This window comes from Pelophylax lessonae (genome assembly GCF_965119305.1).
Source record: "Pelophylax lessonae genome assembly, chromosome: 7".
Classification (NCBI taxonomy): domain Eukaryota; kingdom Metazoa; phylum Chordata; class Amphibia; order Anura; family Ranidae; genus Pelophylax; species Pelophylax lessonae.
This window is the reverse complement of record NC_138774.1, coordinates 158,406,753-158,424,220: the sequence shown is the minus strand read 5'-3', so window position 1 is coordinate 158,424,220 and position 17,468 is coordinate 158,406,753. Positions and strand designations below refer to the sequence as shown.

Genomic DNA, 17,468 nt, shown 5'->3' with positions numbered 1-17,468 from the left:
TAGCAGGAATCCTCGGGTAATTTTGCATGCTTTGCAGAATCAGGGGGCCCATGCAACGTAAGTTGGAGGCATGAGTTCTACACTAAGGATGACATTGTCAGCAGGAGCAACCTCTCCCCAACCACGTGCAACTCCTGGGGTTTATGGGGAATCAAAAACATCCCTTGAAGACTGCTGTATGCTATCCTTGCTGCCGAAATCCTCATCCTCCTCCTCCTCTTCCTCCCGTGTGTTTTGTGGCCCTGCAGGAATTATATCTGCATAAAGGGGGCTTAGTGAGGAAAGGAAGTCCTCCTCTTCCTGCCGCTGTTCTGCCTCAAGTGCCCTGTCCATGATTCCACGCAGCATGTGCTCCAGCAGGTACACTAGCGGGATAGTGTCACTGATGCATGTATCGTCCTGGCTCACCATCCTTGTGGCGTGGTATGGCAAAAAAAAGCCAAGCTCCCCTGACCCTGTCCTTGTGCCATACTCACACAGGTACTCATCGATGGCCCTCTGCTGCATGTGCAGCCACTGCAGAACTGCCAACATTGAGTTCCACCTGGTGGGCATGTCACAAATGAGGTGGTTGGTGGGCAGATTGAATTCCCCTTGAATAATAAAAATCACAAAAATCCTGCGCTAAAATGAAAAATCTATGTGAATAAATAATATGACAGTGAAAGCAGCTGAAACAATTGATCTATAGTAAATCAAACAATATTGGAAAAAAAACAAAAATAGTGCAGCGCTATCATATATGGTGTAACCCATACAGTGTATTACAATATAATACAATAAACCATGCATTTAAAGGAAAAGAAGTCCATTTAAAATAAATAAATGTGAATCCAGCAATTGTGCACAAGTCCCAGAGCAGGCAATGATAGAACAAGAGGCTTGAATCCCAAGGATGGAGTAGGAACACACCCTTGATAAACGTATTAAGTGGCTGCTTACCAGAAGCTTAGGCCTCCAATTTAATGGAACGGCCACACACGCTTAGATGTAGATCCTAATGCAATTCATCCTTCAGGAGTCAGGGAGAGAGATGTGATCTACTGCAACCTCTTAGACTAAGAACTCCAGAAACTATCGGCAGTACACCGGACGCCGGTTGTTGTCGGAGAGGGGGAGGCGGAGGAAGAGCAGACCCGGACAGACGAGAGCCTGGGGGAGGCTCCGAACATGCACAGCCTGGCCACGGCAGCCCCTGTGCCAGCAGCACTTGCCCCTGTTGACAGAAAGAAGATTTATCAGTGGATCAATGAATTATCAAGCCCAGAAACTCGGGAGAATGCTCTCCTGGAGCTCAGCAAGAAGCGGGAATCTGTCCCTGATCTCGCACCCATGCTGTGGCACTCATTTGGTACTATTGCAGCACTGTTACAGGAAATTGTAAATATCTACCCATCAATAAACCCACCTACCCTGACAGCACATCAGTCCAACCGCGTGTGTAATGCACTGGCCTTGCTACAATGTGTGGCATCATACCCGGAGACCAGATCTGCCTTTCTTGCAGCACATATTCCATTGTTCTTATACCCTTTCCTGCACACCGTCAGCAAAACCCGGCCTCTTGAATACCTGAGGCTGACCAGCCTTGGAGTAATCGGAGCTCTGGTGAAAACAGATGAGCAAGAGGTCATCAATTTCCTGCTGACCACAGAAATTATTCCACTGTGTCTTCGTATTATGTAATCTGGAAGCGAACTCTCTAAAACTGCGAGCGCTTCTCCCATGTTGCTATGATTTTGGGTAAAATGGTTCTGTAGCTTTCCAAAGAGCCGTCTGCCAGACTACTGAAGCACGTTGTCCGCTGTTATCTCCGCCTGTCTGATAATCCACGCGCACGAGAAGCACTGCGACAATGTCTACCTGACCAGCTGAAAGACACCACATTCGCCCAGGTCCTGAAGGATGACACCACAACCAAACGCTGGCTGGCTCAGCTTGTTAAGAACCTGCAGGAGGGGCAGGTCACCGACCCTAGAGGAATTCCACTCCCTCCTCAGTGACCATTGGCAAAGGAATCCCAGACACAGCTGCATCACACAAATACAGCAAACGCACTTGGACTTTTCAGATGATGATTCCTAACCCATCCTTGTCACAGCCTCACAAATGGACAATTCCTGTTACCATACTTGCAGCTCTTCTGTGTAAAGGACGCAGCGCAGGTATCTCTTCTAGAAAGATATTTCATCAGAGGCCGAACTGTAGGAAAATGTTCTTGTTGACCAAGAGTTTGTTGCTTAAATACTATCCGGGTCTCGGGATGGTGGAGGATCTTCTTCTTTCATAATGTTTACAGAATAACACGTAATCCAGCCATTATTTCTGGAGTTCTAGCTGCAGCACAAATGGGCCAAAGCATGCACCATACACTGCCTGTTTTCCCCTCTACAATTCTTCCAGAGCTTGTAGCTGTGTCTGAATTTTGGATATAATAAAAAAATGTTTTATATTTTCTGTACGTAGCTGTTCAAATACACAATGCACTCGTTTACAGTAATGTTTTCAAATAATAAAACAAATGGCTTCTTGCAGGCAAAAAAAAAAGACTAAGAACTCCAGGGGTATTGACATATGCATGTAGAGGAAAATAAAGGGCACATAGCGTAATCCCGTATGTAGCACAAGAAAAGTTTATTTAGAAAAGCACTTACAATGAGCCAACTTGAGTAAAGCACATCAAAAGAGTACAGAGCCATAGCATCCCGCGTGTGTGGAAGAGCTGGCGTCTAGGGGGCGTGACAGCTGTGCACCCGGTACCGGTAAACTTTTCATGTGCTACATACGGGATTACGCTATGTGCCCTTTATTTTCCTCTACATGCATATGTCAATACCCCTGGAGTTCTTAGTCTAAGAGGTTGCAGTAGATCACATCTCTCTCCCTGACTGCTGAAGGATGAATTGCATTAGGATCTACATCTAAGTGTGTGTGGCCGTTCCATTAAATTGGCGGCCTAAGCTTCTGGTAAGCAGCCACTTAATGCGTTTATCACGGGTGTGTTCCTGCTCCATCCTTGGGATTCAAGCCTCTTGTTCTATCACTGCCTGCCCTGGGACTTGTGCACAATTGCTGGATTCACATTTATTTATTTTAACTACTTAATCCCCGGAAGATTTTACCCCCTTCCTGACCAGGCCTTATTTTGCGATTCGGCACTGCGTGACTTTAACATACAATTGCACGGTCCTGTGTGCTGTACCTAAACTAATTTAACGTCCTTTTTTCCCACAAATAGAGCTTTCTTTTGGTGGTATTTGATCACCTGTGTGATTATTTGATCATGCACTATAAACAAAAAAAGAGCGAAAATTTTGCAAAAATAACAATATTTTTCACATTTTTTTATATGAAATTCCCCCCCAAAAAATGTAAAAATCTAAATTTTTTAACATTTTTGGCCAATTTGTTTTCTGCTACATATGTTTGGTAAAAAAAATCGCAAAAAGCGTATTTTAGTTGGTTTGCGCAAAAGTTATTGCGTTTACTAACTAAGGGAAAGATTTTTGTCATTTTTGTTGTTTTTTTTTACTGAATAATGGCGGCGATCTGCGATTTTTTTTGCGGGACTGCGACATTGCGGCGGACAGATCGGACCCTTGACTGACATTTTTTACACTTTTGGGGGTACCAGTGACATTACTACAGTAATCAGTGCAATCATACATATGCACTGTTACTGTAAAAAATGACACTGGCAGGGAAGGGGTTAACTTTATTGGGGAAGGAGGGGTTAAGTGTGTCCCTAGGGGCATGTTTCTAACTGTGCAGGGATGTGGCTTTACATGTAACAGCAGAGATCAATGGTCCTACATAGCAGGACCGTTAGATCTCTGCTTTTACACAGGGAAGAATGACAGGCGGCTTTGTTTACATTAGCCGCCTGCCTTTCTCCCTTCACAGCGAATGATCGCAAGTGACCGGCGGACATCAGGTCCGCCGGTCAAACGCGCGGACTTGTTAGGGAACGAGCCGGGGCGGGAGCGCGCCTCCGGGGGCGCGTGCCCGCCCGCTATTGGCTTACAGGCTAGTGACATACCCATACGTCACTTTGCCTGGCCGGGGCTGACCACCGCAGTACATGTACTTGCGGCAGTCGGCAAGTGGTTAAATGGACTTTCTTTTCATTTAAATGCACGGTTTATTTTATTATATTGTAATACACTGTATGGGTTGCACCATATATGATAGCGCTGCACTATTTTTGTTTAATTCCCCTTGAATGACAGATAAGCGAGCACTGGCATTGAACGAACGGCGGAAATGGCCACAAAATTTTCTGGCCTGCCTCAGGAGATCTTGGAAGTCCGGGTATCTGGTCAAGAAATGCTGCACCACCAGATTCAGAACATGTGCCAAGCATGGAACATGTGTCAAATGTCCCTGTCGGAGGGCGGAGAGAAGGTGGTTGCCATTGTCGCATACAACTATTCCTGGCTCAAGCTGTCATGGCGTCAACCATCTCTGAGCCTGCTCCTGCAGAGCTGACAGAATCTATGCCCCAGTGTGACTCCTATCCCCTAGACAGACCAACTGAAGCACAGAATGGCATCTTTTAGTGTGATTGCTTGCGTAGCCCCTTGAACACTTAGGGAGCACTGCTGCTGCAGAAGAGAATTGAGCATAAGAGGACATGGAGGAGGAGGAGTAGCCAGATGTGGCAGAACCAGCACGAGCTTTTTGGAGGCGTGATGGCAAAGCAAGCTGCAACACTGAACACTGTCCTGCATCCTTCCCAGGTGCCAGCAGAGTTACCCAGTGTGCCGTGAAAGAAATGTAACGTCCCTGTCCATGCCTGCTGCACCAAGAATCAGCAGTAATGTGCACCTTCCTGCTGACCGCTTTGTCCAATGAGGCCAAAACACTACCTTCCACATGATGGTAGAGAGCCGGAATGGCCTTACGCGAAAAGAAATGCCTTTTTGGACCTGCCACTGTGGTGCAGCACATTCCACAAATTTGCGAAAAGGGAGCCACTCATTGCTATACCATCGTCCCTCTCCATGCTGGTATTTGAGAAGGCATTAAGGTATAGTAGGGTTAGAGATTGTAGATGAGAAGCAAGGTGATGTATGCTTGTTTTGATCTGGTGCCTTTTCAGGTGCTGTTGCCAATTGACTGCATGGCAGGTCGTCATATGCCTTGTCAAGCATGTGGTGCCCAAGCGGCTGGTGTTCTGGCCATGCTTGACCTGCTTTAGACAGATGTTGCAACAGCAACACGGCGGTCTACTGCACAGATGCTGAAAAAAGCCCACACTAATGAACTTTTTGAAATGTGTGTGGGGATTTTGCAGCACCCTGTACCTGTGGAGCACTGTGCTGGGACGCAATAGCTTGGCTACTGCTATGGCGGCCCCTGGAGCACATCCTGCCTCGTTGGAGTTGTGCATCCTCCTCATCCTCCCCCTCCTCCTCTATCCTGTCAGGCACCCAAGTACAGTCAGTGACCTCATCATCCCCTCCATCCTCGTCACTGGAGCAAACTTGTCAATATGCTTCAGCTGTGGCAACATGACTGCTGGTTTCTTGTTCGTCATTGTCACCCCCTCTTTCTAGGCTCACGTTATTCCCTTCATCAACCTGGGAACCAACATCGCAGCTTTCAAATTGCTGCGCATCCTCCAGGAGCATGTCACTGACACTATGATAATAGTTCCAGTGACTACTCCATGCATGATGGTGTGGCAAATAAAGGAGTAGCTGTGGAGAAGGAGCCTGTGGAACAGGCCACTTTGGCAGCTGCGGTGGAAAGCAAACTACTGGGAGCGTGGGTGTCAGAGGAAGAGGAGGATGAGGATGGCTTATTGATCCACTCCACCAACTCTTCCACATGTTGTGAATGAAAACCACGGGCAGCACTGGAAATAAAGGACGGGCGTGCCCCGCCTGCAGAGGATGCACTATGTCAACTATGACAACCACCTTTCACAATGGACACAGAGGCTGCTTGCCCTCTTTTCGTGGCCTGTGAGCATCGGCCTCTCCTTGTCAGCCTTTTGGACATGATGTTGATACAGATCAATATAGGGTATACGCAACTGACCAATAGATATTCAATGACCTGATATGATGTAATTGATATACCTATAGATGAGCTGTGGTGGTTATAGATGTAGGCAAGTGACCGATTATCAATACTCTCACTGATATCTGATGTAATCTATAATCCTATAGATGGATGATCTGTGATGCCTATAGAAAGTTCCACAACTGGGGCATGGTTACTGTGGCTGATATCTGAAGTGATCTCTATTCCTAGAGGTCTCTGATCCCTATAGAAAGTTCAACAACTGAGCAATGGTTACTGTGGCTGATACCTGAAGTGATCTCTATTCCTAGAGGTCTGTGATCATTATAGAAAGTTCCACAGCTGAGCAATGATTACTGAGGCTAATATCTGAAGTGATCTCTATACCTAGAGGTCTGTGATCCCTATAGAAATATCCACAACTAAACAAAGGTTACTGTGGCTGATATCTGAAGGGATCTCTATTCTTACAGGTCTGTGATCACTACAGAAAGATCCACGACTGAGCAATGGTTACTGTGGCTGGTATCTGAAGTGATCTCATTTCCCACAGGTACGTGATCCCTATAGAAAGTTCCAAAACTAAGCAATGGTTACTATGGCTGATATCTGAAGTGATCTCTATTCCTACAGGTCTGTGATCCCTATAGAAAGATCCACAACTGAGCAATGGTTACTGTTGCTGAAATATGAAGTGATCTCTATTCATACACACCTGTTATCACTACACAAAGATCCACAACTGAACAACGGTTACTGTGGCTGATATCTGAAGTGATTTCTATTCCTACAGACCTGTGATCCATATAGAAATTTCCACAACTGAGCAAAGGTTACTGTGGCTGATATCTGAAGTGATCTCTATTCCTACAGGTCTGTGATCACTATAGAAAGATCCACAAGTGAGCAATGGTTACTGTGGCTTGTACCTGAGGAGATCTCTATTCCTACAGGTATGTGATCCCTATAGAAAGTTCCAAAACTGAGCAATGGTTACTGTGGCTGATATCTGAAGTAATCTCTATTCCTACAGGTCTGTGATCCCTATAGAAAGATCCAAAACTGAGCAATGGTTACTGTTGCTGAAATATGAAGTGATCTCTATTCATACACACCTGTTATCACTATACAAAGATCCACAATTGAGCAAAGGTTGCTGTGGCTGATATCTGAAGTGATTTCTATTTCTACAGGTATGTGATCCCTATAGAAAGATCCACAACTGAGCAATGGTTACTGTGGCTTATATCTGAAGTGATCTCTATTCCTACAGGTCTGTGATCCCTATAGAAAGTTCCACAACTGAACAACGGTTACTGTGGCTGATATCTGAAGTTATCTCTATTCCTACAGACCTGTGATCCATATAGAAATTTCCACAACTGAGCAAAGGTTACTGTGGCTGATATCTGAAGTGATCTCTATTCCTACAGGTCTGTGATCCCTATAGAAAGATCCACAACTGAGAAAAGGTTACTGTGGCTGATATCTGAAGTGATATCTATTCCTACAGGTCTGTGATCCCTATAGAAAGTTCCAGAACTGAGCGAAGGTTACTGTGGCTGATATCTGAAGTGATCTTTATTCCTACAGGTCTCTGATCCCTATAGAAAGATCCACAACTGAGCAACGGTTACTGTGGCTGATATCTGAAGTGAGCTCTATTCCTACAGGTATATGATTACTATAGAAAGATCCACAACTGAACAATGGTTACTGTGGCGAATATCTGAAGTGATCTCTATTCCTACAGGTCTGAGATACCTATAGAAAGATCCACAACTGAGCAATGGTTACTGTGGCTGAAATCTGAAGTGATCTCTATTCCTACACACCTGTGATCACTATAGAAAGATCCACCACTGAGCAAAGGTTACTGTGGCTGATATCTGAAGTGGTTTCTATTCCTACAGGTCTGTGATTACTATAGAAAGATCCACAACTGAGCAAAGGTTACTGTGGTTTATATCTGAAGTGATCTCTTTTCCTACAGGTCTGTGATCCTTATAGAAAGATCCACAATTGAGCAAAGGTTACTGTGGCTGATATCTGAAGTGATCTCTATTCCTAAAGGTCTGTGATCACTATAGAAAGATTCACAACTGTTCAATGGTTACTGTGGCTGATGAAGTGATCTCTATTCCTTCAGGTCTGTGATCCCTATAGAAAGTGACACAACTGAGCAATGATTACTGAGGCTGATATCTGAAGTGATCTCTATTCCTACAAGTCCGTGATCCCTTTCGAAAATTCCACAACAGAGCAAAAGTTACTGTGGCTGATATCTGAAGTGATCTCTATTCCTATAGGTCTGTGATCCCTATAGAAAGATCCACAACTGAGCAATGGTTTCTGTGGCTGATGTCTGAAGTAATCTCTATTCCTACAGACCTGTGATCCCTATAGAAAGTTACACAACTGAGCAATGGTTACTGTGGCTGATATCTGAAGTGATCTCTATTCCTACAGACCTGTGATCCCTATAGAAAGTTCCACAACTGAGCAATGGTTACTGTGGCTGATATCTGAAGTGATCTCTATTCCTACAGGTATTTGATCCCAATAGAAAGATCCACAACTGAGAAAAGGTTACTGTGGCTAATATCTGAAGTGATCTCTATTCCTACAAGTCCATGATCCCTTTAGAAAATTCCACTACAGAGCAAAAGTTACTGTGGCTGATATCTGAAGTGATCTCTATTCCTATAGGTCTGTGATCCCTATAGAAAGATCCACAACTGAGCAATGGTTACTGTGGCTGATATCTGAAGTGATCTCTATTCCTACAGGTCTGTGATCACTATAGAAAGATCCACAACCAAGCAATGGTTACTGTGGCTGATATCTGAAGTGATCTCTATTCCTACAAGTCTTTGATCCCTATAGAAAATTTCACAATTATGCAAAGGTTACTGTGGCTGATATCTGAAATGATCTCTATTCCTACAGATCCGTGATCCGTGATCCCTATAGAAAATTCCCCAACAGAGCAAAGGTTACTTTGGCTGATATCTGAAGTGATCTCTATTCCTACAGGTCTGTGATCCCTATAGAAAGATCCACAACTGAGCAATGGTTACTGTGGCTGATATCTGAAGTGATCTCTATTCCTACAGGTCTGTGATCCCTATGGAAAAATCCACAACTGAGCAATGGTTACTGTGGCTGATATCTGAAGTGATCTCTATTCCTACAGGTCTGTGATCACTATAGAAAAATTCACAATTGAGCAAAGGTTACTGTGGCTGATATTTGAAGTGATCTCTATTCCTACAGGTCTGTGATCCCTATAGAAATATCCACAACTGAGTAATGGTTACTGTAGTTGATATCTGAAGTGAGCTCTATTCCTATATGTCTGTGATCACTATAGAAAGATCCACAACTGAGCAAAGGTTACTGTGGCTGATATCTGAAGTGATCTCTCTTCCTACAGATCTGTGATCAATATAGAAAGTGTACTTGGCCCCTGAGCCATGATTGACTAAAGGCAGCCTGCCTTTAGTCCAATCATGGCAGAGATCATTTGATTGGCCAAAGCATGAGGTCAGGGTGCATGCTTTGGCCAATCACATAATGCACTGCATGCGTGGCGCACGTGCAGTGCATAATGGGAAACTCGAATTTCCCACGAAGAAGCACATATGTCCGTCATTCGACAAACAATCGAATTAGCGATGTTCGAGTCGAACTTAGCTTTGGCTCGAACTTGATGCTCATCCATAATAAGGACACGTTTGAAAGACTTGTATCACAAATAGACACGGTTTGCTACAAAAGTGTATATGTTGTCACACAGTGAATAATCATTTGGGTATAGGTAGATTTTATTTATTTATTTTGTTTTTATAGCATCATAAGATTATTTATGTTTTCTGTACATGAGAATAATATTGCGTATTTGGGGGGAGCGCAGCACTTTATTTTGGTGTATTTCTCATCAATATCTGTTGTTCCGTTAGCTAAAAAGAAGTCACACTGTATTGACAGCTTCCAAGTAGCCAGTTGACCAAGCACAGGATTTCTGAAGTTAAATCTGTATTCAAATGATTTTAGATAGTACCACTAATAGATCCTGCAGCTGTGGAAAAAAAAAAAAGAAAGAAAAGGATGTGGATCCCCCTAAAAATCCTTACCCAACCCTTATTCTGAGCATGTAGCCATGATGGCCAAGAAAGGAGGGAACAAGTATGTATCCCCCTCCTGAACCATACCAGGCCACCTGCTTTAATCTGAGGGATGCCTTGCAAAGCACCTTGTCTCCAAGCTTATGAGGAAAAGAGCCTCGTCCTCACAACCCTAGCCAGTGGTATTTCCATACTTTTTGGGCTGTTAGGCTGGCCATACACTATACAATTTTCTTATTCAATTTCCTTTAGATTTACCTTAAACTATGTAGTGCAAGGGCCTGCCTGACTGCATACAAATTGAAAGTGTTTAGGTTTGACCCTATATTACATGGTTTTGGTAAATCTAAAGGAAAGTTGAACAAGAAAATTGTATAGTGTATGGCCAGCCTTACTAGGCTCTTTGGATAGGTTTTCATATACTGTGTGGCAGATTGGGATAGCTATCTTTTGGTTCACAGAGATCTTAAATTCTGGCACAATTGTTTTCTACACTACTTTAAGGGTATCCTTAATATTGTCCTGTTTGAAGCTAATCTGAAAGTGCAATAGTACCTGGTTCCTATCTGTCTCTCTAAAATGTATCTAACTACTTCTCCAATTTGTTTCCAAGGCTGCATTTTCTTAGGGACTATGTACCATGTGTGCTGGGAATTCCCTAGAATCCAGGGCTTTTGGAATGGTATTTTCACTTTGCTGAGCAGGGTCACTGGAGTGTTGGTGCCACAGTCACTCCAAATTGCTCTTCTTAATGAGTCTATTGATAAGATCTCACCTAATACCCAACTACTGATCTTTTTTATGTTAGTGATGGCCAAGATGACAATAGCAAAGGCCTGGAAACAACTTTTGGTGTCCCTTGCACAAGCAAAGCAGAAAATATTGATAAGGTCAAATTGTTTGAAAAAATGTGGGATCCTTGGGCCAATAAATAAAAATCTCAATAAAAACCTTACTGGTACACGGCTTTTATATTCAGTTGTGTTTCAGTCAAACTCTTCTATTTTCTTTATCTCCTTTCTTTCTTTCCCTTCCTATTGGTCTTCTCCTTGGGGAAGTCCCTCCTTTGATAGGATTATTTTGATGCAAAACACTATAAAAACTGATGTTTCTCCTAACATACTTGAATAATGTTTGACACAAAAGTTTATGAGCACAGCTGGAGCTTGTGAAACCCGGAAAATACTTACCCATGAATGTAGAATAAGTTCAGAAACTCATGAGGTGCTGTATATCTTGGTAGGTACAAGGTAGGTTTAAAAATGCAATCCGTGCAATGACATATAATGACAATGGTGAAGGTGCCATGCTCCTCTTGTGCCCTCACTACCGACTCCCATAAAGAATATTGTCTGTAGTAAGAATCCTAGGTGTTTCTGTCAGATAGTTTCTCGTATCTTCCCAGGTTGTACGATATAGGAGGAAGATTTTAAAGATCATGACATAATTCCATTTTTAGTTTATAAAGGAGGAGCCAAAAGCAACCCATTAATTCTTAAAATATTGACCGTAGCTGTATTTTTGCAGAAAAGCAAGAGTGTTTTCTAGGTACTAGTACAACCTGAATGCACAAAAAATAATAGTAGTATCAGAGTGTTGTAACATGTTAGCCATCAACTATTGCAGAAAGTTTGGAGTTGAAAGCGTAAGTTCACTTTTGTTGAAAAAAAAAAAAAATCCCCTCTGGGTGATCTATGTACATTGTAAGAATTTTAACAAACTTTGTTGTAGATTCCTATCTTTTGTTATTCTGAAGAAATCATTGTTTGTTCCCCGGTGCCTCTGTGCTGAGTTGGTCAAATGGGAGTGGTTTCATAATTATCTATCAGCTGTGGCAGCTGCAAGGCTCTAATGAGGAAAGCTGCTGGGCCTGCATCCCTTTAGACGTGTTCCTATTGGGAGTATCTCACCAAAAATGACATTTTTGTTGCAGGGGATGCCTGAAATCTGATTTGTATTTCAGTGTAGACTTCTGGGAAAATTGGTGAGTTATTCACACAAGCAGGAAATGTTTCTGGGGTGTGGTCAGTACACATTTTGTGTACAGAACGGCTCCAGGTAGTCATATTGAATTGCATTTTCAGAAAATTACAACAGCTGCAAACTGAAAAGGAAGGGTCATTTTTAATAACATTCAAATACAATATGATTTCTGTCAGAGTTGTATACGCTATATTCTTTTTTCTTTATTTGCTGATTTTTTTCCCCCACGAAAGTGAAGTTACCCTTTAAAGCCTAAGTTGAGATATCAAGAGTGGTGATTATGCTTTCCCTTTCTTCCCTCCTTCTCCATTTATAGATCTACTGTATCTATGATCTATATATGGAGGATGGGAATATTAAAGAAAAGTCTACCTCCTCCATTCATAGATTGTTTATCATTAATAGAAGCTATAGTACAGCTTCTATGAATGGAGGAAGTGGACGGGAAGGGCAGGCATAATCAGCACTCTTGATGAGTGCATATGACAGATACTTCAGCTCTGTTAACCCCTACCACACCAGAAGATTTAGAAAGCAGCGTTGAGAGGGGATTGGAGGAAAAAGACTTCCGTTAAACCAGGAGCCGGCAGCATACATTGCATAGTAAGTAATGCCTCTTGTACTGATTTCTTTTTTTTTTCTTTTTACAAAACTTAGGCATTTTGTTATGCACTTTGTTGTCTAAGTTATAGATGTAGGCTTTCAAAACATTTTATAATATTTTGTTATAATAATAATTAATGATGTACTTAATGTGTTTCAAAAACCTGCACTTGTAAACAAAAAAATAAAGAGTGTCACTTATACTCCAAAAGACTGGTCATAATAATTCCTAAAAAATAAAAATTCAGTTCAGTCCAACACCAAAGTTGTAGTGCTTTTTATTTCAACCGTGTGTTTTGCAGAATTGCTATGACATGAGATGAGTAAATACAAAAGGTGATGGAGTGTTTTCTTAAAACCATCCGTACTTATTTACAGCACACATGCCTTTAGAGCACAGGGAATCACACTATGACATTAATTTAATGAATAGAACAGAGGAGAGATCCATAATCATTCTATAGAAAGACATGGTGCTACATGCAGAGGTAAAACAGACTTGAAATAAGTAATGAACATTCCATTACTGTGCTCTGGAACATCCTTAATTGGCAAAGAATTGTACTTCAAAGGTAATGTCTGCACTTTAGCTGTGATCTGACAGCCCTATAATTTGCAATTGCAGGCGCCACTCAGCGATTTCAGATGCAGGTTTGCTTATTGAAAGACCTCTAAGAGTAATATGAGATGGAATAGATGATTGATTGTGTTTTACCTCTTTCTTATAGCTGCCATTTCAATGCTCATCAGAATGTGTTAACTTTTAATGAGCCTCTTATTTTAAGCTATGGCTGTAGTCAAGCATTTTGCCATCGTCACAGTAAATTTACTTCATAGGATTTGAAAGTAAATCACATTTTTTTTTTTTTTTTAAATAAATTGCTTATATCTGCAGTAGACACTGATTTGGATCTTTAAATTTACTTCAGAATGTGCTATGAAAGAACTGATATGCACATGTCTATTTTAAATCGGATTTGATACCCCCGCAGAGAACAAGATCGAATGGGTGCCTTTTGCTCATATTGCTTCAACTTATAACCTCAGTATAAAAAATGCTAACCAGCTGGACATTCCTTGTAGACGGAGTCAATTTTATAACATGCAGGACACTGGCAGTATGCACTAGAGGAAGGAGTTATCAGGTTATCAGTTATATTTAAAACACCAGATTATGACAATAATAGATAAAATTCAATGATATTCAATTATACATTTATTATAACTTCCTCTAATTTAAAGAGTTAGAACATACTGTATCCCCCTTTACAGGGCCGGTGCTAGACTATTTTACGCCCTAGGCAAGACCAGCTACATGCGCCCCCCCAAAAAAGGGAAGGGGTTAAAAACTCCTCTATGTCATACCTAGTAATCCTGATCTGATGGTTCCTCCACGTTATGCTGTCATACCCAGTGACCCCCATATTCCTCCATGTCACACCCGGGGACCCTAATGTCCCTCCATGTCACACCCAGGGACTTTGATGTTTTTCCATGTCACACCCTGGGACCTCAATATTCCTCCATGTCATGCTGTCATACCCACTGACCCTGATGTTCCTCCATGTCACACTCAGGGACCCCCGTGTTCCTCAATGTCATGCTGTCATATCCAGTGACCCCACTTGGGGACCCTGATGTTCCTCCATGTCACACCTGGGGACCCTGATATTCCTCCGTGTCACACTTGGGGACCCCCAATCCCCCATGGCACACCCAGGGACCCCAATTCCTCATGGCACACCTGCTGACCCGAACCCCTGTTACACCCGGTGACCCCTATCCCCCATGGCACACCTGGTGACCCCGATTTCCTTTCATACCAGGGATGCTCCATGTAACACCCAGGGGTCCTGATCCCCTGTTCTGGGGACACTCACTGGACGATATGAAGAGAGTGGCCCGCCTTCTGCCCTCCCTCACTGTGATCCTGCTGATTCCTTCTCCCAGGACGCTCCTCTCCTGGACCAAAGTGCTCACCACAGCTCCAACCGGCTCCTGGTGGAGGGAAAAGCAGCAGTCAGAGAGCTCCGCATGTCCTTCATCACAAACCTCCTCAGACCATTCCGGTGCCTCGTCGCTTCTGCCCCAGTAAAGGTTCCACCCTACAGTGCCGAGCTCTGGCTCAGGTTCAGCTTTCCTCTGCTCCCTTCTTAATACCGACCCAGGAAAATGAACGGCTGCCTACCAACTTAGTACAGAGAGTCTCTTCCTGCCTGGGGTTAAGGCTGCACAGCTTCAGCCAAAGAGGATCATCATGCAGGCAGCAGTCTGGTGGGCTCCCTTCCTGCCTCTTGGGGCCTCTCCAACAGTGGTGGAAAGCCAGGACCTGGTAGTTCCGCCACTGCCCAAGACACCTGGCATCTTCCTCTGTCCCTTCTTCCTCCCCCACCACCACCCATCCCCTCAGCTCACAATAATCATTCATGATGGAGAGAGAGTGCCGACTTGTGGCTGCGCCCCTAAGTGGCAATGCGCCCTAGGCGGCTGCCTAGTTTGCCTAGTGGAAGCACTGGCCCTGCCCCTTTAAAGCGAACCCATGCCCTATTTATTGTTGGTATACCGCACCCAAAAACCTATTAGAGGAATCTGCAGGTGCCCACATACCTTTTTATTTGATTTCATTTCATTTCCATAAGTCCTAGACAGTGACAAACTGGGATTCTAATATGCATACATAACATTAGCTTTGAAACTTTCTATCTCCCCTACAGTTTTTTATTGTCCACAAAATGTGACAGTCACCACGTTGCACTGGTGGAAGAGGCTGGGCCTTAGTTTGATTATAAGCACACTACCTAAGTACCAATGCAAAGCATTAGTTACACTGTATTCTGTCATCACATATTTTGGATGTGTAATTTATTATTATTTTTTTTTTAATTTCAATTATTGTTTGGCTAAAATAACGCGGCAGCAATGCAATCTGATTTCTTAGGTTGTTTTGGGTCAACTTCTGTTTTTTTTTTTTTATTCATAGGTAATAGACCTGAATTGAATGATGAAAGTATTAGCCACCACAGAGCATAAACATAGAAAAAATAAAAAAGCTAAAGCTCCTAACTTCTTACAAATTGTCAAGAAGCAAAACAGTTTTATAGAATAGTTTGAGTGTTTCTTTTATCACAATACTACATTGCATTGTCTCAAAGGTTTAATAAAATGTCAAAACAAAGTGCACAAAAACAACAGCCCCACATACCCCAACTCCCCACATTACAGTTATTATTTCAATAGCTGCTTTTATTTTACTGCAGCTAGACAGTAGGGGGTTACATTACAAATAATTTACTTAGTCATTTGCCCAGTGCAAGTGTTTGAAAGTTCATTCTATGGGAATGGGGCGAAAAAAAAAGAATGTATATCCTCTTTCAATATAAATAATTGATTTAAATGGAAAATACCACATTTGGCCATTTGATGGAGCTACATATTAAAGGAATTTTTTTTCATACTAAGCTCTGTCTAGTGGCCAAATGTCGTATTTTACATTTATAATAAATTATTCACATTATAACTGATAGAGAAGTTCCATCACACCTTCTGTCCAATACCTCCTGGAGTTGGTGACAGGACACAGCAGGACTAAGAGTTGTACAGGTGCCTGTGGTAGGTATGCAGGAAAGCTATGGATGCTTATAGTAGGACTTGTGCTGAACCCTGCAACAAAAGTGGAGCACACAAACTCTCAGGGGCAGGAGCAAAGCTGTAGCCAAGATGAGTCATAGTTAGCAACAACCTGGTAGCAGGGGTGCCAAATCAAAAGCCAGAAGCCAGACTGGAGTCAAAATTGGAGGAGCAGCAGAAGTACCAAAACAGCAGACAGAGGACAAAGTTAGGAAACAAGCAAGTATCAGCAACAGGAGATCCTTAAAAAAAAAAAGAGTCAGGAGGCAAGCCGGGTCAATTACAACAAAGAAGGAGGAGGGAATGATCACAAGTCACAGGTGCTGACGATCACTAAGCAATTGTTGGTATGCTATGCTTTAAATAGGAATCTGAATGATGAAATCCAGTGCTGGAGATGCATGCTAATTCATGATAATGCAAACACACATAGCTTTGACTATGTACCAGGGGATGGGTGGCACTATGTGCACATGCAGATCTTTGGGCATTGCTGTGCATTTTCCTCTATTTGCGCAAAATAAATAAACATTGAAATAAACATTATAATGTATTATCTAAAATAAAATAGCCTCAAATATTTTTTAGTGCAGGAGCACTGAAATATGCCACAAAGCACAATTTACTCTGCAAACTGTGAGGGACAATGAAGGTTTTTCCCTGCATAAAACATACATTTTTCCAGCTGCTGAAACATTATGGGTTGCACCTTTACAGTGCCTGAGCACTGGAATAGTTACTGTCTGAGAACCTTGATAGCTAGAATGGTGAACGGCCAGCGTAAGTGACAAGAACTGGTAATGTTGGCAGGCCAGCAGAGATGATAGTTGCTAGAAATTTTGAGGAATAAACATTCAAGTGTATTATTTAACAATAGCCACAAATATTGCACTGTGCCTGGACAGTATGTAAACTGCTTGTTAAGGCTGTAATGTAAGATAAGGCAAGTTTTATTCTGCAATAAACATTAAAGTATATTACTCAGAGTTTAATATACAGAAACAGTAGCTACAAATATTGCACAGTAGCTGGACATTATGTGAGCAGGTTGGGTATGCCATATTACAAGAGGGGGAGAGGAGGCAGGTTGTATTGTGA

The 17,468-nt window shown here is 42.5% G+C and overlaps 1 pseudogene across 1 annotated transcript; it reads left to right on the top strand.

Annotated features, from left to right (window-relative positions):
• Positions 1–1,119: 1,119 nt before the first annotated feature.
• Positions 1,120–2,452, top strand: LOC309560867 (CCR4-NOT transcription complex subunit 9-like; annotated as a pseudogene). Its single transcript has one exon. The product of its transcript is annotated as a CCR4-NOT transcription complex subunit 9-like (transcript).
• The last annotated feature ends 15,016 nt before the right edge of the window (positions 2,453–17,468 follow it).